The sequence below is a fragment of the Rhipicephalus microplus genome, chromosome 3 (genome assembly GCF_043290135.1).
Source record: "Rhipicephalus microplus isolate Deutch F79 chromosome 3, USDA_Rmic, whole genome shotgun sequence".
NCBI lineage: Eukaryota > Metazoa > Arthropoda > Arachnida > Ixodida > Ixodidae > Rhipicephalus > Rhipicephalus microplus.
In genome coordinates, this window is record NC_134702.1 from 51,920,407 (window position 1) to 51,943,744 (window position 23,338).

General features: G+C 48.3%; 1 protein-coding gene across 2 annotated transcripts in view; it reads left to right on the forward strand.

Annotated features, from left to right (window-relative positions):
* tnc (tenectin) overlaps window positions 1-23,338 on the forward strand; it is a 150,058-nt gene that overhangs the window by 48,120 nt on the left and 78,600 nt on the right. The window lies entirely within an intron of this gene.

Consider the following 23,338-nt stretch of genomic DNA (forward strand, 5'->3'; position numbering starts at 1 on the left):
TGTTTTTAGACATCCTCGCACCGTGTGGTACAGAGTGTTTGCTGTGGTTTCCCAGACAATATTCGCACTTGTTTCTGTGGTGCCCTGTGCGTACAGTGGCGATAAACCTGGTGGTGACAGTTTTGATTTCTGTCTCCCACCTTGAGACTCTTCTGTCCAGTAAGTTGACTTTTTTCTATTGTTTTGACTGTTAACATGAATTTCATGGGATCGAATCCCGGATCAGGCAGTACCGTTCACTAGAGGCAAAATGCGTGTGCTTAGACTTACCTATTGAAGAATCCTACGTGATCGAAATTTTTAGAGCTCTCCATTGCGGCATCCTTCGTAATCCTGTTGTTATTTTGGGACAAAAAATAAGAATAACCACCACCATTAATGATTAACCTTTTCTACTGTTATTCGTGTGTCATACGCCCCGTCGCACCGTGATGCCTCGTGCGTAGGTCTTAAAAGGAACTCCAGCAGGAAACGACCCGCGAGCTACCCGGATTCAGAAATTTCGCCGTCGCGTACACACTGGCCGATTGCATTGAGACCTTACCGGCCGCAACCATGTGTCCCTTCCTGGCAGAGCCCCGAACGGTCCTCGCCAGCGCTGCCCTTCTCTTTTACTTCGTAATAGCGTCGCTTTGGCAGTGGGTGGGCCGCCAACAGTGTACACCCACCACTCTGGTCTCTCGATGGGGGAGACCAAGACACGCGCGCGATCCGAGACCTGCAATCTCGGTCCGAGTCTGTAATCACACCGGTCCCGAGGCTCGTGCGTGGTACCTCCTATAGTGTAGCAAATGGCCGGTATGTACGTATGCGCTAGACTGTCGCATCTGCACAGTACTGTCTTTATGGGATGCATTGCGACCGCTTAGCGTGGACCACCCTTCCCGACTGTTCACGCAGAAAAACAAAAAAACCGAAGAAACGGAAACAAGAAGGAGGCCTGATGCAAAGACACGATGATGCAAGTTTTTTTTCCTAGAACGTGCGTCAAGTGCTGGGGACTCCAGACGCAGCACGTTTCTTTTGTTTCCTTCGCGAAAAGCTGACTCGGATCTGAAAACGCAGGCTTTGCTTCATTAACGTCCGTCGCAAGGTTCCGCGTGCTAGTGCACGGCTCTCGCTCGAGTATATCTTACACGGTCACATGAACGAACCAAAGACTTGCGAAGCAATGATCGCGGTGAAGTCAGTCTCCTGCATTACTTTGTTGTCGCGACTGCCGCTTCATTAACCGTACAGATTACCAACGAGTCTCTTCTTAAGTAAATTGTTGCACTACCATTAGCAATACGGGACAGAAGAGTAACTATTAACCTACCGCTTTTCAAGAGGGCACTTACGTCGAGAAAATGGCTTTTTGTGTTTGCGCGCAGTTCCAATCAAAATGTGGAAGTCCATGCTGCTTAGGAATGACCCTAGTTTTTTTCTATATATGCTAAACCTCAAAAATAAGTGCCAGGTGGTGTTCACATTGGCCTTCTTAGGCGCCACTTGTTCCACCTTATCGTTTTTTGGTGTTTCACTAGGCAGAGATCAGCTCAATGTTTCGAAAGTAAGTAACCGGTAGACATCTTTTTACGGCTCCTTCTACGGAAAAGATGGAACATCTTTCTTTTGGAGCTTGTGCAGCAAACGGCGTTCTTCATTTACATAGCAATGATGCACCGATCCGAGAAGAAAGGCTGTCACCGATTCGTCATTTGCTGCCACAAGGTTCATTCGAGCCCAATGAAGAAGAAGCCGGCGTAGACGTCTCTAGCAATAACTGGGAGGGTCTGGACCAATACGTAACTTTGCTGCAAAGTCAAAGGATACACACAACGCGAAGCCCGTAGCTACGGCATGCAGAAACGATCAAGGAGAGCCTACGTCGGAGACCACCGTAACCGTTCTTTCCCTCTCTCTCTTCTCTAAACGTAACCAGCGTTGTGGAGAGGTGTGGTTTGTCGTGCAAACATTCAGCGGCGCGCCGCGGAGGCCAAGTCGCACTTTTTCGGCGGTTGCCCTCCGGAAGCACTCATCATCGTCGTCGATACCGCGACCTGACGTGGGCTCTATAAAGAGAGGAGCACCGTGGCCAATCTCTCCCCTAGCGGCGAAGTCCTTTTTTTTTTTGGCCTGAAAAAAAAAAAAAAATCTGTGCCTTCCGCTCATAGTTCTTTATCCTCTCTTTCTCTCCGTAAGTTTACATTATAGGTAGTTCATTTTCTTGTCTTTTTTTGCTTGTTTTCCGGCCCGCACTGCCGATCCTGTTTCTTGTGTTTGCACTGCGGGAAGGCGTCCGCGAGTAGCACACTCAGCGCGATTCGCATCGTGCTTCGATGAGTGCAGCCTCCTCGCCGTTCAACCTCAGCGGAGGGCATTGTACCCGCACTTTCGGTATCACGAGGTCACCGCTTCGTCCGAGCGAACAGCCGCGGTGAATGGCGCGCCAAGTACGAATACACGTACACTGAAAAGCGCGAAAAGAGCAGCAGTTTTCTGGAAATCGCTGTGCGATTGAGTGAGTAAACATCGCATGGCTAACCATGCCACTTGTGCCTTGAGATGGCGGCCCCCTCATCTTGGGTAGTTGAGGGTGTGTGCTGATAGCCAAGGCATGTTCTACTGTAGCTGATCCTTGTAGCTGGTCCTCGTATAGCTGGTCTTTGTAGCTCGTCCCTTAACTGGCTCCCGCAACTCGTATACGTGCAGCTGGTTCTTGTAGATGGTAAGCTGGGACTTACACTGGTCTTCTGTCGATGTATGGCCTCTCCATATACTAATGAAGCTGGATCAGGCAAAAAATAATTTATTGATCCAACTGGTACATATAAGGACAATCTCCAAAATACTTTAATTAGGCGTCGAGACAATGCTTGCAGGCAGATTTCCACGCTGCAAAGGATTCCTGCGAGTCGGATGCCGTTATACTTTTCATAATCTCTATGACAACCCCTCAGACGGTGGGAACGTCGTCGAAACGGTGACCTTTTTCAAATCTATTCTTGGGCATCACGGAACAGGAAGGAGTCTGTCGGACTCTCATCAGGCTTGACGCAGCCCCGCTAGACCGCTGATGTGAGCCCTGCAATTTTCATACTGTCTTAGTCTCTTTGCAGCACGCTTTCAGACTCGGTGTGCTTGTGTTACGGACGAGCCTTGCATGTGGAGAACATTACCGCTAGTGTGAAGGTTGGCGCGCGATACAAGCGGTCTTCAAAACCAGCGATGACGTGATAATACACGACAAAGAAGAATCGGCCTTCTCCGAAACTGCACGCAGTGACAACAGCACGCTTAAGAGGACGACCCCACCGGATTAAGGAAAAAGGAGGGGGGTTAACTCAAGGACATGAAAAGGTTGCGCGATAGCCACAGTCGTGTGAGCTTGGAGGAGAAGAAAGAAGAACGCTTATTTTCAGTTACTTGAGGAAAACCTTCGGCTTTGCGGTGACGGATTACCCTGGCTCAGGGCTAGCCACAATACGACGTAGGCGCAACACAAATTAGCGCTCATTCATTCTAGCGCGCTTCCTTGGCACGGGTTTCTTGCCTCTCGCCCTTCAGAGCTGGACGCAACGATTCGTCCGGTAGTTTTTATTTCGCGGCAGGTGCAGCAGCCATGTGCGCATCTTACGTGTCGCCGCTCCTTCGTATATTTGCGCCCTTCCTTTTTTTTACACAATAATCGCCATTCGTTTGCATGTCGCAGCTAGCATTTCTTTTATTATTCACTTCGCTTCCTGCTACGAAATTTCCTTCGCAGATGTGCGTGCCAGCTACGGATAAAACAAAAGGCGTGTCATAGATGCAAAATTTACAACCCTATACGTGCTGTAGTAACCGTGTAACTTTCGCACTTATCGGAGACACGGTGTTACATCTCCTATGACGTCAGAGCAGGCGTCAAGCAGGTGACTTTCATAGTATGCGTGCTAATACGGGACGTCCCAGCAGGTGCTGCAGGAACGATAAATTTACATCCACTCGCCTTTTAATGCCCCTAGAAGGATACCGTATGTATTAGCCATTAACTGTGGTGAGACTGCCGAAGTTTGCCACGGCAAAAGGAAAGTTGTATGATCTCCCAGTTTCAAAGTGGTCCCTTTGTCAACGGTTTATCGAGGGGAACGCCGATCAGAGTAGATAATTCAATCATAACCGGTGTTTTCAACACAACCTGATCGGTGCATATTGCTTACAAATGACATGCGCGATAAAGGCACACTGCGAAGTGCTAAAGCTCCCAAGCGTAGTTACCATACAAAGAAAGTATGTAGTTTCTAACAAAGTGCATGAAGAAAGTCACACATAGACCTCTTCGTGACAATACCGAATTTTATTGCGCGTCATTCGAAGACTTACAGCTGACTAGATGGAGTTCTTTTTTCTCCATCTCATATCTTATTCCCTTTCCCCGATCTCACGTGTAGGGTAGCCAACCAAACATAGCTTGCTTAACCTCTCTGCCTTTCTTTTTCGTCCCTCTCTCTTTTTCTATACACTGCTCGGCGTGGCGGCGGGTCCAGTAGTGACACCAAGCGTCAATGTCCTTTTTTTTCCCTCGCTCTTCCTGATTACTGGGTCATACTGCATACAGGCTCCACGATTTGCAACGTTCCCGAAAGACGCCAGTGGTTTCTATCCTTACGAGGCACAACGAATAACAATCCGCGAAGCAAGCATGCATTCCCTACGCGAGAGACTACAGCATTTGTGCTATACGCACAATCTTCACGACGTGCATGTAGCACTCGTTCCTTCTTCGCGTGCACGCGAGTGTGTGTGTGTGTGTGAGAACGTGTGTCCCTGGACATTCTGGGACGGGGCCAAAGGATGAGTCGCGCTTTCGTTGTTTTTTTTTTTTTTTGGCGGATCTCAATTTCTCTCACTCTCGGAAGCCTATATCTCTTAGCCAGAGCTGCGACAACGCGACACGAACAGGAAGCATCTGCGCCACAGCGACGTCGTTGCACGGCGCGCGTGAGAGAAGGCTATAAGGAGCGAAAAAATGCGGCACGATGAGTACTAAGCATTTGTATGCCGAGCGAGATGCGTACACGCATGACAACGGATGCGTGCGAATGCGTGAAAGTGGTCGTTATGTTGACGAACGAGTGACAGGGTAAGGAGTGTTCGTAAAGAGCTTTACCAACGTTTCCAGGGTGGGAAGGTGCACTTACGTGAGCGACACGATAGTCAGCTACGAGAGAGAGAGCAAACAAATTTAAGACGTGTTCGCACCATCTACCGAACCTTTCGTCGAGAACGCCTGCGTGATGTGTGTGGGTGGACAGCCGGACGTCAGAGTTAACCGGAACCACGTGGGTGTTCAGTGTATCGAATTTACCTTAGGGTGATTTGTAAGTGGCATACTGGAAGTTGATTTGATGCAATCCAAAAGTATGTCTTTAGTGCTTTCTTTCAGGAAGAGTAAAAAAAAAAGGAAAGTTTGGTTAAGTGTAGCGGCCACTACAGGCAAAACAGCGTTCAGAGAAACTGATAAAGAGCTCTCGGGCGATTCGCAATCGTATATGGAGGCTTAATCTCGCCAGTGAATACGAAGATATCTCAGTGACAGTGAATGAAATACACTATGTTTTTGTATTCGTATGTGAATTAGACTTCAAAGCTTTGTTGAATCTATTTAGCTGCCTCTCGACGAGGATGGGTTTTTGATCTCGATAACAAATGAACGGAAAAACACCAGGCTATGCATTCTGACGGCATACCAACTATTCCAAGAAGGAAGCGAGGAATACAAAAGGCACAATACAGTGATTTTAACCAGGCTGTCAGGTTGGCTACCCTACACTGTCTATTCCAGTTTCTTTTTCCCCATAGGGGTTCATTGCCTATTCACAAACGCGTTCGGAGAGCTCTCAATCCCTTCCCACGTGGCTTTACTGAGACGTTTCTTTTCTGCCCACGTCACTTCGGTGTTGCCGCTAGACGAGTAAACAAGAGCGAGTATGTTGTCGTGGCAAATGCTGCACAGTTTCAGTGACGCTGCGGGGACACGCCGTTGTAGCACAGTTGTTTCGAGCTCGTTGCCCATGGGAGCGTGCGCGAGACGTCATCATTCAGTTCTGCGCGGCACGGGTACAGTGCCTCGCCGTATTCGCCGTGTATCGTCGATCGTGCCCAGCGGATTCGAGACACAGCGGGTGGTGGCGTGTTGGCCACGCGCCGATCGACGCCGCCGCCGCGAACGCTGCTCGGCGCGCCCCGCTGCGATGCGAGTAGGGTGGTGCCTCGATGCACGCGCCTCCGAGCGGAGGAGCGAGCATCGAGCCACTCTAGCGCGTGTACGCCGGGGTGCGCGCACTGTCTCGAGTACACACACTCGCGTGAGTTTGCGAATGCCTGCGGCGTGTTATGAAAGAGATGTGTGTGAAAAAAGGTAGACAGCGTGCCTCGTACTGATAATATCACGCTGTTTGTTTTTGCAATTTTTCTTTAGGAGATCCACGCACTGCTGTAGACCAACGAGCCTAGAAAGCCACATTGATGTTTTAAGCCTCGTTAGCGGTGATGATTTCCTGTTTGTCTCTACTAACGACGCAGCCAGAGAGCTCAAGTACATTGGAGAAGTTCGGTCCCGTTTGAATATTTTATGGCTGCGCGAACACATATGAGAAATAGTACGTCAATGAACCTCGGAACTGAATGCAGGATACTACAGGTTCACAAACACACGCACATACACACAAGCAAACAACACCCACATACACTTGCGTGACGAAGTGCCAAGACCAGCTATAAGCGTTGCTTGGTTACATGACAATGACAAGAAATACGAAAAAGGATTTCTTTATTTCATACAAAAGTAGTTACACACACACACACACACACACACACACACACACACACACACACACACACATATATATATATATATATATATATATATATATATATATATATATATATATATATATATATATATATATATATATATATATATATATATATATATATATATATATATCAAGAGAGAGACAAAGTTAGCGGGGAAGGCTTCTTGCTTTCCTATTTCTGTCAGGTGACGTCAACTTGGTACGCCTGCATGCTCAAGTGTATCGTCACGTTACTCCCATTATCGATTATCGCGCCTGGAATTCTTCGCGGGACATACGTATGCAGCTTGGGTTGTTTCATGAGTCAGCAGGCAAGATCAATAAGGCGATTGCCACATCGCACTTTGCCAGTTGCATATAATGGCGCCTTGCGAGTATATCACAAAGTCGCGGCTGAGCACGGAGAAATTAAAAGAGGTCACGCTGCGCGCTGTAAGGAAAATGGCGTTTCGAATATTTTTTTCTCGATTTTGCTTTTCACGGATGACACAGGTTCACCGGTTGGCAAACCTCTCACCGGTGAGTGTCGAAAGAAAGTGGCCCGCGGCCATAATGTAAGGTCGAGGGCTCTACCCGTTCGAAGCGCTGGTCAATTCGCAAATCGACGTGCTTCCCGCACATTGCGGCGGCAGCTACCACGCGAAACAGGAGGATGGTGGTAGCTGTGGTACGCGAGCCAATTAAGGCGAAATAAAGGATGCGTGATGCCGTACTATTCACGACCAGGGTAGCACGGGCATGACGCATTCAACCCTGCGTGCCAAGACGCAGCTTTTTTGCCGCGAAGCTTTATTGGTCAATTTTCCTTTTTTTTTGTTTCCCAGCTTAATCGGACTAAAGAAGACTTGCGTAAAACATTAGGCCACGAAGGCAAAAAAAAAAAAAAGCTTTACAAGGAGCCGTACACGCAAAGCGAGACGGAGGAAAGAAATCGTTCCATGCCACATTCATTCCCGGAGGCGGCAATGAGAATTCGCGGAACGAGCCGAGTGCGAGAAAGTGCGCGTCTGCGCGGAGGTCTGGGAGCCTGCCGACAAGGCGCAATGTATAATTACAGAAAGAAAACTGTCGGGGCTGTCTACGGCGCGCCGTGTAAGTTCCGTCCGCCAAAGGCAAGGACGATGATTCAACGAAAACGACAAGCAAGGTGATGAAACGGACGCCGAGTCTGTTGCTGCCGTGCAAAACTCATTTTGTGCTTACTGCTTGTCTCTTTAGACTCCTCGAATGATGTATATTCTCGGAATTTTTTTTTTACTGGTGCATCACATTTTTTTACCCCTGGGTGTTTCCTCGAGATTTCCGCGGTGAGAAGACTAGCATACACTTCGACAATTTCTATAGGAACGAGCTATCGAAGTTCGACATTAGTAGGTGACACGAAGGCAAGCAACCGATCGCAAGTTTGACATTCGCCAGATTTCTTTGAATTAAAGTAAGAAGGAAGAAAAGCAGGCAATCCTTGTTGCTTCATTCGTACCTTCTGATTTTTTAACCAATTTTTTATTTTATTTTGGGGAAGTCATCCCGCCGTCTAAATGGGAGGGTGCTATTGCAAGCTCCGGACTTGAACAACAGCTATGGGCAGTTCATCGGGCCCGCGACGCAGCAGAGAGACTTGGTCTATCTGTTCCGACGCGGGAGCGGCCCTCAACGTGCTAAAACACGCTCCGAAGGACCAAATGAAGTTCATCTATTCATCCATCATTCCAGTAGTTTAGAAATTTCCGATCAGACAAGAATGCAATTCAAGAACACCGAGTTCCACGATGGTAAACAAATTTCCGGTCATCGTCTCTGTAATATATCACGTTTATAATATCAGCTGATTTCTCTACCTCATTCGTGTTGTTGGTTAAAACGAACGAGGCGCACAAAACCAGGATCTTAGCATTTATGAACTTGTTACTGCACATATTATTTTTACTAATGCTGAGAGGACACTAAATGTGAGGAAATTGTGTACTCGTGTACAACCTTGCTTCTGTAGTACCGTACAGCTATTGTGGTTTGCGGAACGAAATTTGCGCATTTTAACCTCTGCCGGGACGTTTTTTTGTTGACGCTTTGCCAAGAATCATTAGTACACCGAATTTTCAAAAGCAAAAAACACTAAATCTCTAAGTGCCTCTACGAATCGCTACTCTTACAAGGTCGAATCATGAAATGGAAAATTCCTCCTTGCAATGAATGTTGTTTAACGCTTCAAAAAACAAAACAAAAAACGAATGAGAGTACACAAATCAAAGTCAGTTCGAACAATCTCAGAAAGAGAACATTGCCAGTTGGCAAAAACCCGCAAGCAGGCTTTTTCACGCAACTCAGGCGCCAGATTTTGCACTGAAAGAAAAAAAAAGAGCGAAGAGAAAAACCAAATTTGTCTCACATATCCAAGTTATGGTTGACCAGTGATTCATGCGAATGAGTTTTGCGATATCAGTCTCGACTGTGTCTCGACGCACGCTTTTTAGCCAGGCATAAAGGTTGTGTGGAGAAGCATGCTTCTTGAAACTTTGCAGCACAGATTTTTTATTAATAAATGGAAATGCATCAAAACACTGTGTGTTCGAAAGAAAAGTAACTGCAACAAGAAAACAGTCAAGCTTATTTATTCCTTAAAAAGAATTTACATGAGTACTTTTCAATGAAGACAGTTTCTCTTGCAACAGCAGGTAGCGAGCATTAGTTAACGTTCACCATTTTTTAGCCTACACGAGATAAGCTTAGATAACGATGACCAACACTTACAGTGTGCTAGCAACTCGACTAGCCGAATTTGGTCAGAAAAAAATTAATATGGGTAATTATAGAACGTGCAAAATGGACGAAGGAATACTCAACACGCATTGGGACACGGACGTAATGTACTACTCTTGGCGAAAGGAAGCCTAAAACGTTCGCAACCCCACTGCGTTTCTTACGCGCCCCAATCTTTCATTCATTGCACACGGATGCGCAATCGAGGATGCGTAGAAGCCAGAAATTCCTGTGTGTACACGGCATACACTGCCCCTGGCAGCAGGCATGCGTCACGACGGGAACGTCGTGAGCCACGGGCCTTTTTTTCTACACAAGCCTTGCACGTCCGGCACGCGCGCCGTAGGCGCAGACGTCACGAGTGACGCAGCCCGTCTGGCCAGCGGTCATTGGTGGCGTCCGTAGCTGGAAGGCCGAAGAAACGAAAGACGCGCCGGCCGCCCCAAGGACGCGTCCTTGGAGTGACTATCGCGCTCCCGCTCGTGCCTCAGCTTCCGATCCGCCGCCGCTGCCCGCAGTGCGCGCACCCCACAGTTCCGCCGCGCGAATCGCCCCGTCAGGGCGGTTCACATACTCGCTGCGCAGCGGCGTTGAATTCGCGGAAGCAGATTGGCCGCGAATGCCGCGAAACGAACGTGTTGGAAAAGTGAAGCGCGCTCCCTCTTTGAACAACTCTTGTACAGCTACATGAGCAGAGTTCTGGTATCTTGTGTCAAAAAATAAAAAGAAATACTCTAAGCTTTACAGAGGTTCTAAAAGAGAAAGAGAAAAGAAACAAAGTCAAAAGAAAACTGCGAGTTCAGACATGCGACATCGTATTCGCAGTGGAAACCAGAAAAAAAAAAAGCTGAAAACGCTATATGAACGGAAGACTGAGAATGAGGCCCACCGTATCCACTCGTAGCTCTCACAACAGTATTATCTTCCATCTTAAATGGTGATACCAAAAACCACTTGCAATTTACATGCACTGAATTCCACTCTCTCTGAGGTTCAGCCAGAATCAGTGCGTGCAAAGCACGGCACAGCGACGCCTGGCAGTATCAGAATGATTAGTAGTCAAAGAGGTGATAGTAAGGTTGCACAGGAACAGAAAGAGCGAGCAATTAAAAGGTAGGAGCGTATTTCAAAACAGTACATCCGGAATGAGATTGCCCCGTAAACGGTGAGTCCGCTTTTCTCGGAGCAATCCGTACACTTTAGACAGGATTTGCGTTTCTCCACGTCCCAAACAGCTAGAGCACTGGCTACATAGGTGACGTCATAGCGAAAATATCTTGGAAAGTCCTGTGCGCTTTACTTACTTCGGTGTCTGATTGCCGCTCACATAACCAACAGTCCAACCAGGTATACGTGTCTCATTAACTTCAAAGAATCTTCACTCAGTTGTCGCACTGGTTGCTTAACGCTTCAAACACCAATTACATGCCATCAATCAACATGCGTAGCAACCTACCTGGGTGCCATAGAGCGTCGCGTTGTTATCGAAATCGCAGCGATTTTCAGCAGGTTCCTTGACTTATCGCAAACGCCACGATTATGCGTAAATGCATCATTAACATACGACAACTCTCAGGCATGCACCCAGTGGCGTCACACATAATCTTGCACGGGTATACCTGCTCTGAAGTTATCCGTGTACGTAGTGTGGCGGTGCCGCAGAAACTATCAGGATCGCGTGGCTGAGTCAGCACGACCGGCTTTACCGGAGTCGTGGTCGAAGAGCATGCAGAATCAGCAGGATTACCTCATCGTGGGACTGACCACGACACGTTCGCTGCGAAGTTTCGTCTTGTGACGTACCCAGCACCTACACCAAAATGTGGCGAATATATTTCCGAGATATTTAGAGTGGGAGAGAGAGAGAAATAGAGAGGAAAGGCAGGGAGTGGGAAATACTTAAACAGTCAAGGTGGCGATTGTTGTTGACCTGCAACCGTCCTCCTACTCTTCTTGCCTCACTTAGACATTGCAACAATATGTTGCGACACTGCAACAATATGTATAATAATCTGGCTATATTCTAGATCTCCTTTTGCTTGTGATGCGCACATGTCGTCACAGAATAGGTGTTTGATTGGTTAATATGCTGCAACTGGTGTTATGTAAGATGGCGTTGTTATAGACTAATACTACACCTTAAAAATTTCAGTCAGTTTCTCAAGCGGTTGCCAAAGTGTGAACTTAAGTAACAAAAATTAAATGTTCACTGTTGTAGACGTCAACCATAGCTAAACTAATTATCCCAACCCTTCTAAGATAAACCTTTGTTTCGTACCCCGGACTTTCTGCCTCTTCACTGATAGAGAGAAGAGGGAAAAAATGGGGCGGAAAAAACGGCTCAATCAAAAGTACTCCAACCTATGTGGAGAAGAAAAGGAAAGGGGGGGAATACGAAAGAAAGACACCGTCGTAGGGTGGTGATAGTTTTCGGCACAGCGCATTCACTGAATTATCTTCAACGAGTATCGGAAGGCGAAACGATCTCGCAAGAGCCGTGGCGTTTAAAGCATATACACGGCTACACGCCCGACGCGTCCTCAAGCGCGAAGCAGGTGTCTCCGCAAAGGGCTTTCCCACATTTCTCTTCTTCGTTTTAAACGGAGGCAAAGGGAACGCTGGAACGGATGACACCATCGCATTTTCTCCCCTCCCCTCGTCTTTTAACCCAGCGGCAAAACAAAGGCGCCGGGGTGAAGGCGACGCGTGCTCGACCTTCAAGGACGCGTCGAGGCGATGCAATTATGCCTCCGGCGGCGACGGGGCTTCCTGCATCCAAAATACACGCGCGAGGCGGCAGCAGCAAACGCGTCGTTTTTTAAGCGCGCTCGAGCACGGTAAAGTGAAGTAACGCCGCGCCGAATATGCCCCACTGAAATGAACATCTATTGTGAAGCGGGGGCGGAGGGGGGGCGTGGGGTGCTACAAATGGAAAGAAAGATAAGGGGCGAACGTTTTCATGCCGGAGCTGCGTCGTTAACTCTTGCGCTTTTCATAGCCAAGTGAGTCACGAGAGAGTCGGCTGATTCATGGAGTAACTTACAATACATCGGGACTTGCTTAGAGGTTTACGAGCTTCCAACACCAAGCCTTTCAACTTGTTTAGCTATATAGTGTAGTAATCAAGCAGTAAGCTCAAGACGTCTGCCGAGTTGGAATGATCAATATGTACTTTCCATCAAGGAATGCAAGCTTGCTGGTCTGTCTTGTTCTGACTAAAGGGCCGTAGCAGGACTTACTAAGTGAACCTTGCGCAAAACGACCTTTCTTGCACTTTCCTTCAGATGTACCATATCGTTTATGAAAGAAGACATCGAAGCTCTTTTGAGGCAAATACTGTTCTCTACATGACACCTTTGAAATATGTAAGCTGTAGCAAGGAAGCTTTGCCGTGGCACATTTGGTCCCGTTGAACACTCTCATGGAAAGCGATTGTGTGTCTAGCTTAAATACAAATTTTTGAGACCTATTTCAATTTTCTAATTATTAGTACAACTGGACCTTAACATGATCAATTAGGTCGCCGATAACAATATGCATGATCGAAGTATATTGTTGGAATGGGATGGTCTGAAAGTGTAACAACATTTTCCGTCTTAATGAATATGATGCCCCTAGTCAGAACATTTGCTACAAGACACCCCTTGTTCGACGAATTTCCTGTCATTAGAGCATATACCTTCCCTGAATTGTCTTTTCTTTATTTTTATTGCCACTGGCACATAAAAGCGCGGACGTCTCTAGCTCAGAAATGAGATGCAGCCTCGCAGTCTTTGCTTTACCCGACCCGAAAGTCCAAGTTCTGACAGAGCGATGCCACATCATAATGAGTGACAAACCCCGAAAGCCTCGGTCTGCTAACCTTGACCCAAAACTCTCTCAAACCAACTAGTCTCTCAAACCAACTCGAGCATTGCCTCTGCAATAAACGGCCTTTCTTGAAAGGCTCAATCGAGCCATCGTCATAAATGGTCGGCCGTGCGAGGCGACGAAGGACAACCCTTTAGATAACAGTTAACAAACCGTTGCCACCTCAGCGCGATCAATGCTGTAGATATGCACAGACAAAGCGCATTCAACGCTTTCCGGGGAATCGCTAGATTCTATCTATATGGCGCCCCGAGAGAGCGCATATGCGCGTGATGGCACCCTCTCGGCCACAGCGATGAACCGCGCGAAAACCTGTTTGTGCGAGCCGGGCTGTTTATATGCCGCACTTACCATGACACTGGAGGACAGCCAAGGGAAGGGGACACTTAATGCGGCGACGATAGACTGTATGGGGGAGGGGTGGAACGCGTCCGCCCAACGCATGTCGTCGTCTTGGTCGGGGCAATTACGTAATTGCCGGAGAGAGCTCACCCGCCGAGTTGTCTCCTCTGTACATTTTTATTTCTGTTCTGAGTACATTATACTTGTTCGTTCCTTCTCGTTTCTCGCTCCATACTTACCTCTCTCGTTCTGTTATTCCTGCTTTGGGCTGCGCAACGAACTTCGTCAGAACGCGGCATTAATCATCGTCTCATTTCAATTCTGGTTCGATGAGATCGGAGATAGGCGCTGGACAGATGGACGGCGCCTTTCTGGCGGCGGCGAATCGGTTGATTTCGTCAGCTGTCTGGGGGCGATGATGGCGGAGTCGAAGCACGCGATGAAAGTGAGCGGCTGCCAGCTCGCAAGATGCGTATTCGTTTGCAGCTACACGAGATGTGCGAGTTGTCTGTCCATCTCGGAATTTCGGTTTCCGCATTTTCTGTTTTCGCAACCAGACGAAGGTCTCCTTGGCACCACAATATTCTTTTTTTCGTTCACTCCGTGTGTTTTATTTTATCTTTTTCTTTATTGAAGTTTTTTTTTTTCGATTCGCATTCTCATCACGGTCGCTGTTGAAAACGAGCAACGTTTTTTTTTTCCTCCGCGTTCTCACTTCCTCACTCCACGTGCGTTTAGCTCGAGGAAATAATGTTTAATCGTGGAGGCGAGTTGGGACACCCGGGTAATGGATGTCTCAGTTGTCGTGTTTAATGTTACGGAACGAAGTTTCAAAACCGATACGCAAGAGCGATTGTGGCAATGTGTCGTATATATGTACAATGTATAGTTGAGAAGTGTATGCGGCCTAGCGCTGAGAATGTCTTCCGTCTTTACAAGGCTGTATCCAAATGCACAAATGTTTTATTTTCGCAAGAACGCTTTGTCATTGGGATGCTGCACTTGGCAAGTGTTTTGTGTTCACTTGTCGTGATAGGAGGTGCGAAATGTGTAAAGTCTTTATATGGTCGATATAATTTTGTGCGCTCATTCTTGTCGTTTGGAACCCTTAATTTTGTTTTATATTATACAAAAAGACATATTTTTCTTCATCTCAATTTCGAAGGCATGATTGATTGATTGATATGTGGGGTTTAACGTCCCAAAACCACTCTATGATTATGAGAGACGCCGTAGTGGAGGGCTCCGGAAATTTAGACCACCTGGGGTTCTTTAAAATTTCGAAGGCAGTTAAAACAAGGCACTGACCACGATAAAAGCAAATAAAAGCAAGATGTTGTGGCCCCCATAGGGTAGCCTTGTTCACCAATCTGCAATCTATAGAACATAGGCCTTAAAACTATATTATTAGAATTAGTACGTTGGGCGCAACACGATTAGTATGGCCCTACAAGGATTTGATGAGCTCACAAGGATAAATGTAAAGAGAGGAGAAAAGCGAGAGAGAGAATTCTGAATTAAAATGGTAGAACCAGTGTACACTGTACATTCAGGCGTTTATAATGATGCATTCCTGTATTTCCGCATTGCAGCAGCCAACATGTATGATGATGACTTGTCGCTAGCTATTTCTTGTCGTCTAATGCATAAACGCACACGTACACTTAAAGTTACGAGTGTTGTTAATCACTACATTAGCACACGCTTTCTGAAGAGGTGACTCTAGAAAAGTGCCACTTAGTGTCCCCCTGATAAGAGCAATCACATTTCGGCCTGGCAAGCCGAGACAAAAGCAACCCACCTGGCAAAGACCGTAACGAAATAGAGCAAAACCTAGGAGTTTCGTTAAGTGAGTGGTTGGACCAGGTCTGCAGGTAACCCCCCCCCCCCCCCCCTTACTCTCCTTCCCTTGCCCGCACTTCCTCGGTTTTTTTTCTATGTTCTTTTTCGCCACGTCTCTGTTTTCTCTTTCTTCGAAGAGGTCATCCACACCGTCCGTTTGGCCGTCGACGCATGCGTCCAGTTTCCGTACGCCGCCCATTCGGTCGTCCCGAGCTACGCGCGTCGGACTCAGTCGTCTCCGGCGCCTCTCCGGGCGAGGAGAGACTCGTACACAAACGGCCATCAGTGGTGCATGCGAACCGCTCGTCAGGAAACAATTTCTTAAGTCCTTCAAGCAGAGAGAGAAACGAAAAAAAAAAGAGCTCCACCGGTAGGACCCGCCCGAGATAAACAAAAAAAAAGTGAAAGTGCCGCGGGTCTAGTGTGATTGCGCGATCCCTGCGCGGACGTCCCAAAAAAGTAACAATGATAACCTAGCCTCTCTTGCGTCTTTGCTCTGTTTTTTAGACGTCCTTCTCGTCTACGGCAAGCGGGATGCAGCCTCGCGAAATGAGGAGGAACGGTACACGCTCTTCTTGCCTGTTGTTTCTGTAGCTGCAGCGTCGTTGTCTTAGGTTGATGCTCTCATCCCCCTCGCGGCGTCAACTTGATACGTGCGATTCTTCACGTTGTGTGCCTCATTGTTCGGAGGATGCGGGCTCGGAAAAGTAAGCGTGAATGAAAATTCCAGGGCCGGGTTAGGTGCGGCCAGGCTGTTCTACCCGTTTTCGGGCTTGCGCTGCACTTTTATTACACTTTTGCGCAATCTGAAGTAACGAGCCCAACGATGCGTTTCCGTAGGTTAAGGAAAACTGAAGCCAGGTGGGTTACCACAGGAAATGTAACCATGGCGATTTACACGGCGCCGTGGAGCTAAAGCTTGAAAATAAGAAATGTGTCAAATACACGAACGAGTGCAAAAACGAAAAAAAAACAAACAAAAAGACATGTAGTTGTTTTCATTCATGGACAGGATTAGCATCCTATATAGAAGCGGTAACGATGGCGATACTGGTAGTAGACAGCAAGGATTTGCTATTCGATATGAACGACACCACAAACAGATGAAAATGTGCGGTCTTCTTTTCTTCTTTACGCCATTCGTAAGACTTGTGTCCGTGAAGCTGTATATAGCTGAGACCCATTGTTCACGATACGTTAGGTGTCTTCATACGTTTTATTGAGCAACATGATAACTGTTACACAACCCAGTACGTTGTTCTTTATGCTCCCGACACTTAATATATATATCAGGATGCATCTGTACTGGTTTAAGAACCCACTTTTACTTTCCTTGTGCGCTACGCAGTCAGCCAAGATACAGAGCACTCTCGGTCGCTCCTCTAAAGGGCCTGCACCACGGGGCTGAACAGGCAGACGCACCTGCCTTGCCATTGTGGACCGTATTTTATTTATTTATTTAATAAAACTGTCAACCCTCGCTTGAGGGTCATAACAGGGAGGGAGTACAATAGTAAGTGGAAACAGAAAACCAAAACAACCGGCACTCATATAGCAATGCACACAAGAAACCGAAATCGGCAGTAGTTCAATTCAACCATGACCAAATATCCGGACGAGCTACATACACGACGACAGCTCTACAGAAGCGTTTCTTACAGCGAGCTCTAAAGACATATATTCCTCGCCGCGTACGAAGTTTTAGGACTGGCCGAACGAAACGGCTCGCCCGTAAAGCAGCGCAAGGATTGAAAGCTCAGTGAAGCGCGCATCACCACCACTCGAGTCAGAGAGCGCGTCCGGCCGGCGCTGCATACAGAGGCGCACACGTGGCACTGACCGGCGCCTGCCGATTCGCATGGGCGAGCAAAAACTTTCGGCCGAGTCCTGCACGGTTTCAAAGACAAAGGGTGCTTTTCGCTCGCCGTAAGAACACGGTGGAGGGCGTTGACGGGGCTCTGCGAGATGAGTGTATGCGTGAGTGCGTACACAAGTGCAGGATGAAGCCTTGTCCGTGGCACGGAGGAGGAGGGAGGCGAGCGTGAGAACAGAAAGGAGATCGCTGACCCCTTCTCGCGACGCGAACGCCGTCGGCCACGTTCGCTTTCGGCCATGCCCCGAGTCACTCACGCCCAATTATTTTTTTTTGTAAGCTCGGTGCATTTTCTTAGGTTTAGTGGTGATTGTTACGGGCTATTTACTACGACTTAGATGTGTCTTGACATGGCGCGCCTTTTAGGCTAGAGCGCACCTTTCTAGCCAAACAAATGCCACAGTGGCTCGCGAGCTCTCTGTCAAGCCACCGCATAAGCATTCATAACGGAGACCGCGCAAACATGACAGGCTTGTGCAGTTCGGTGATGTATTCAGCAAGCATATTACAAGCCGACGCACGAGGCTTACGACGAACGCGGTATAGATAAACACTAGGAATCGACAATAGTGAAAGGCACCGTGGCGTAAACTACCAGGAAAAAAGCTCACTGTTGAAACGTTGAATGAATTATTAGGTCGATAGGCGGAACGAAAGGCAGTGAGCTACAATTCCGGAGTCACTGAGACGGGAGAACAGCGTGTGAGAAATCTGTATCCGGGCTAACTTTAGGCAGAACTACGACACCGTTCGCTAGTATGCCCCCTCCCCTTCTTACCACTACCCACCTATTGAAGGCCACATAGTGAACTGGAGGATCCCATAGTGTACCTCGAGGGTTGTCTTAAGTGATGAAAGAGGCACTGCACCACCCCTTGCTCCGCAGGAGGCGCACGGCTTTCACGGGATCCCGCAGTGCAGACGCGCTGGGTGGCACTCTTCCGTTTTTACGCATGCTGTTTTCATTGCAAATGCTACTGCCGCTATTGCGACTTCGACTTTTACGACGATTTGCTTAGGAATTGTGCCCCCCGACGAGCTCGTTGATACCAGCGGGGGTTTTGAAAAGCACGTGGGAATCAACTTGATTCCTCCTTCAGCAGTTGCGAAGCGCTTGGGAGAGGCCTCTGCGTAGCTCAAATTGCGAAGTCTGGGCACGTCTTATCGGACCATTTTGCAAACTATCGAATGAAGTTAAACTTTAGTACTTTTTTGTCAGCTTCTGATGTAGTATTACACGGTAAGGCGCTTGTGTTTCTTCTCTTTCTACGTACAACCCATCAAAAACACGCTAAGAAACAAGTAATGAAGAACATCCGGCCATCATCGACAACGGTTGAGTTGCTTGTTGTTTTCTTATGCCGGCTGAAAATATAGGTATCTTTATTTACTGTATACTTGCATAGAAAACGTACGACCAGCAAAGGGGTAGATAGTGAGAGAGAAAGAGAGAGAGGGGAGGTGAAAGAATGCCCTGAATAAAGGCCACTTTCCAATTAAGCAGTTTCGTTATCAAGTCAACCCACGAAACGGAACAGCAACAAGAGTTGCGTAGGTCGAGACTCACGTTACAAGTTGAGTTCTTCGCAACCGAGAGTCACGCATAACAATTACCTATATAGTTACGTAGAACACATCTCTTTACAACAGATAATTACCCTCGTGCCCCTCATACCAACCTGCGCTCTCTCGTAAGACGAATGTAAGCATTCAATAACAGCTGCACTGCAGAGCAGCTAAATTTGCGCGCTCGCTCAGGGGGCAGCAATGCATCCGGGAACGCCCACTCGCACACGCACTGCCCATGGCTTCGGTACATGCCGGCACTCCCCTGCACAAGTCGCGTCTGCACCGCGTCAGTTCCACCAGTGGATAGATAGAGGTGAAGAAACCTGCTCACGGGTTAAAGAACGCATTCGTGCCCGGTAATACAGTCCGTGTCCACATATTGCGGGTCTGACAGCTTTTTGTATAACAAAATTGGCCAGCCCCAGAAAAGACGTCCTCTCTCTGGCTTTCATTAGATGGTGTTCAATAGACCCCAATCATCCTACCATTCCGGCGTCATTACGCCAGAGCTAATCGGACAGGAAACGATGCCGGAGAAGGTTGAAAAAGAAAGAAAAAAAAATACAAAGTAGAAGCCAGGCAGGTTGCATAGTACTCTGCAGTGCAGTGCACTCTCGCTTTCGGGTCGCCCAAGAACGCACTCGCTCTCACGGACTGGTCTGCAATGCGGTAAAACAGAGCGCGAGCCGCCGTGATAGTCCACCACTGGAACTACGCCGCCGCCACTGCACTTCCACTATAAATACCAGGACCGTGGCAAGCGGGATAGAGGAGCGCCTCGACGTCATTTATCAGGACGTCGCCGTCGCACTCGGGCCGCAAGCTCGTGCAGCAAGCGGCGGCAGCCAGCTCGACGAGAGAGTTCGGGACCCCGAACAATTTTCCTATCGCGTTGGTTCCCCTTTCGAGTGATGTATAGCTCGCGTAATAAATACCCCGCTGTTTAAGCCCAGTCACGCGAATAAGAGGGCTGCACGTACTGTGACTCCACGCTCGTTGGCGATGTGAGAGAGCGAGCTGCCTCAGAGAGGCAGAAATCTTTCGTTCGCGATTTGCGAAGCTACGCTAAAATACACCTTCTTTCGCCGACGACTCTCTTTCCCTTCTGGCTCCCTCCAAAGGATACCAGACCACGAAATGAGTGTGCCCGTCTATCGAGCCGCGTGCTCGTGATTGTGTGAACCTTCTCATCTTTCTGCAACCTCTTTTCTCCCCTTTATCCCTTCCCCAGTACAGGGTAGCAAACCGGATGTGCGTCTGGTTGACCTCCCTGCCTTTCCTTGCATCTTTATCTCTCTCTCTCTCTCTCGCCGGATGCGTGAGGACTCGAGCACGCGTGCATTCATGAACGAAGCGCGCGTTTGTGCGCGTGGTCTATGTTTGTGCGTACGCCTAATCCGACCATTTATGGCGAATAGACGAATCAGAGAAGCCCCAAGATTGAGCCAGAAAGTGGTCGCTCTCACGATCCGGCCGCCCCTCCCCCCCCCCCCCCCCGTTCGCCGCAGAGGAACCAGTCAAATGCACACCACCCGAGTATAGAGCGCGTCATCCTCCATGACTCCATCCGTTCGTGCGATTGCCTTTCGTTAAAGAGAGAATCTCCACGCCTGGCACTCAGCTCCACGTACCGGTTTTCGGTGACAAGAAGATGAAGAAGCGAACTCGCACAAACAGTGGCGGAACGAGATGAAGCGTTTGCTCTTTCGCAGCGTGATACGAAAGTACATGTCCAGACGATGACTGGAGACGGGGGCAAATAAAAAAAAAGAGGGGGGGGGGGGGGTGTACTAACGAACGCGATCAACTGCCCAATACTGGTGCGCACCGCGAGATGGAAAGCAATAAAGAGAGGATATTAACGACGTCGATTACCGGGACGCCTTATAGACGAGAGGAAATAGAGAGAGGGGGAGAGTAAAAGCGAAAACGGAAATGGCAAAAGAAAAAAAATGGCCACGGTGCGACAAAGAAAGAGAGGAAGTGGTGGGAAGAATGTGGACCCCTTTGAGCTAATGGCCTGGACATAAGTGGCGTTTAATTCCGGACGTCGAGAGAAGAATAACGAGAGGTAATGCAGCCGGATTAGCAAACCACGAAGCCCATGGAAGTATCAAAAAAGGGTTGGCGACGCGCAAGAACACGCAGTTCAAAGAATACTCGACGGACCGAACATTGTCCGCCGTGCGTGCTAAAGAGCCCGGGATGAGACTCCGCACTTGATCAACATTCGGCTTGTGTCTCTGCTCCGGATGGGGCGGGGCTGCGAGGCGTCGGCGGCGTTGTTGTACAGGGAAGCGGAGGAACAGCTCGCTGCGTCTCGCATGGCGAGCAAGGCTTGTATAGCAGATCACTGGTCTGCACGGACAGCAGTTGCAGCCGCCGCCGCCGGCACCGACATTGTCGGCAAGGCGCGCCTCTTTCTATCCAGTGCCAGCTGGTCTGGTTCAGCGACCGATGCTTTATAGCCGCGGTGAAACCCTCACCTCCGGAGCCTGGGAGGGTCACACAGCGAAAGGAGGAGCCCGCATGTTTGCGCGAGTGTCTGTGCCGCCGCGACGACCCTGGGCACACTGACCCTTTGCGAATGCCAACGTAGGAAGTTTGAATTACAAGGATGTTGATACAGGCACATTGATTTTCGATTCAACTCGATAAGTTGCCTTTATGCCGCCAATGTAAGATGAGGGATTGCGATGTAAACGAGTTTATCCTACTCCATGCAATGAGTGAAACGATATTCAGGCCGGTGCGCGTTACACACGTTTAAATCAATAAATCAATGAATCAATCGATCGGTCAGTCAATAAATAGCCCTGTACGCGTATCGCGCAAGTCGTATGTGCTCATAGAGCGCGTCGACTAAGGGCTGGAAGCTTCGATGTTGATAGATGTTACACGCAAAGAATATGCCTAAAGCATGTTCCCTGTATGTATTTCCTGCTTGGATCTCCGACAAGCACTTGATGGTAACAGTTATTTTTTTTTTCTGTTGCTGCATGATGTGTATAACTCCCCTTTGCAGACTATTGTTATCATTGTGTAATCTTTCGTCATATTTCCACATTTCTGGCTTTTGCACGTAGAACCGATAAATATTGGAATACCTTTAGATAGCCACAATGTTTGGCGTAGATAATCGGCGAGGAGAAGAGAGCCGAGCTTTATCTCCAACGTCATATGATGAAGACGTTACAAGAAATCAATGGTTGGTGCAAGGCGAAGAAGCTATGAAGTTAAGGAACTACAGACAAGGTAACAAATTGACAGAATGATCATCAAGGACACCGACTTCTCGATGTGAAAAAGACAACTTAAAGATACCGTACACCCTGTTGAGCGAAAGGGAAATACCGGGCCCTGTAAAGGTAACCATAGCGAACCGTCAAATCCAGAGCTTAAGCCATGACAAGTTTAGCGAACCGTCGTGTTATATCTTAAGAAAAAAAGGAGGTGAATTACCCTATATTAAAGCATGTTATTGGCTTAACGTGCAGGGTCTGAAAACTTCTTGAACATTCTATTTCTTTAACGCAAGGTCACTGAGGGTGGATAAATGAAATTCTTTGAGCTGATAGATGCTGTTGGCAACTCCAAGCGCAAGGGTCTCTACAATGACCTGTTTTCATTTGGGAACCATAGCTGAGTATAATGCTTAAGAAGCACGCTGCGATGTATGCTTAAACGAAGGTGACAACTGAAGAGGGGGAGTGAAAGCACGCGTGTAGTGCCGCCGAGGCCACGTGAGTGACTGCATCGGACGAGTGAGCACCGCACGAGGCGTTCTGGAAGGGTATAGCGTTTCGCACAAGAGTCGCACTCGCATCCCCGGCTTTCGTACGGTACGAGCACACTTGGACGCCGGCGCGTCGTCGTGGAGGAGCAACGGCAGAAACATCCTCGATGTATAATTCACGCCGCACCAGCCCGGACAGCAAGCGTTTCGTATCGCCTTGTGCTTTTAGCGAAGCGTGCGCGGATTTTCGGTTATTTATTGTGAGAGGAAAGTTGGCTCGCGCGCGGAACATTCGCGACTGATGGGAGGTGTCGCGCTTTGCGCGCCGGGTTAGAGGCGGCTGAGTGCTTGGGATGAACAAAAAGGAAGCAAACAACGTCGCAGAGGGAGTGGGGGGGGGGGGGGGGGGGTTGAATTGAGCCTTATCGTGACCTTGTACCCGATTAGCATTACCCCACATGGTCTCAAGAGGCGCGCTGTGAAAAGTGGCAGTTATGAGCCGCGAAC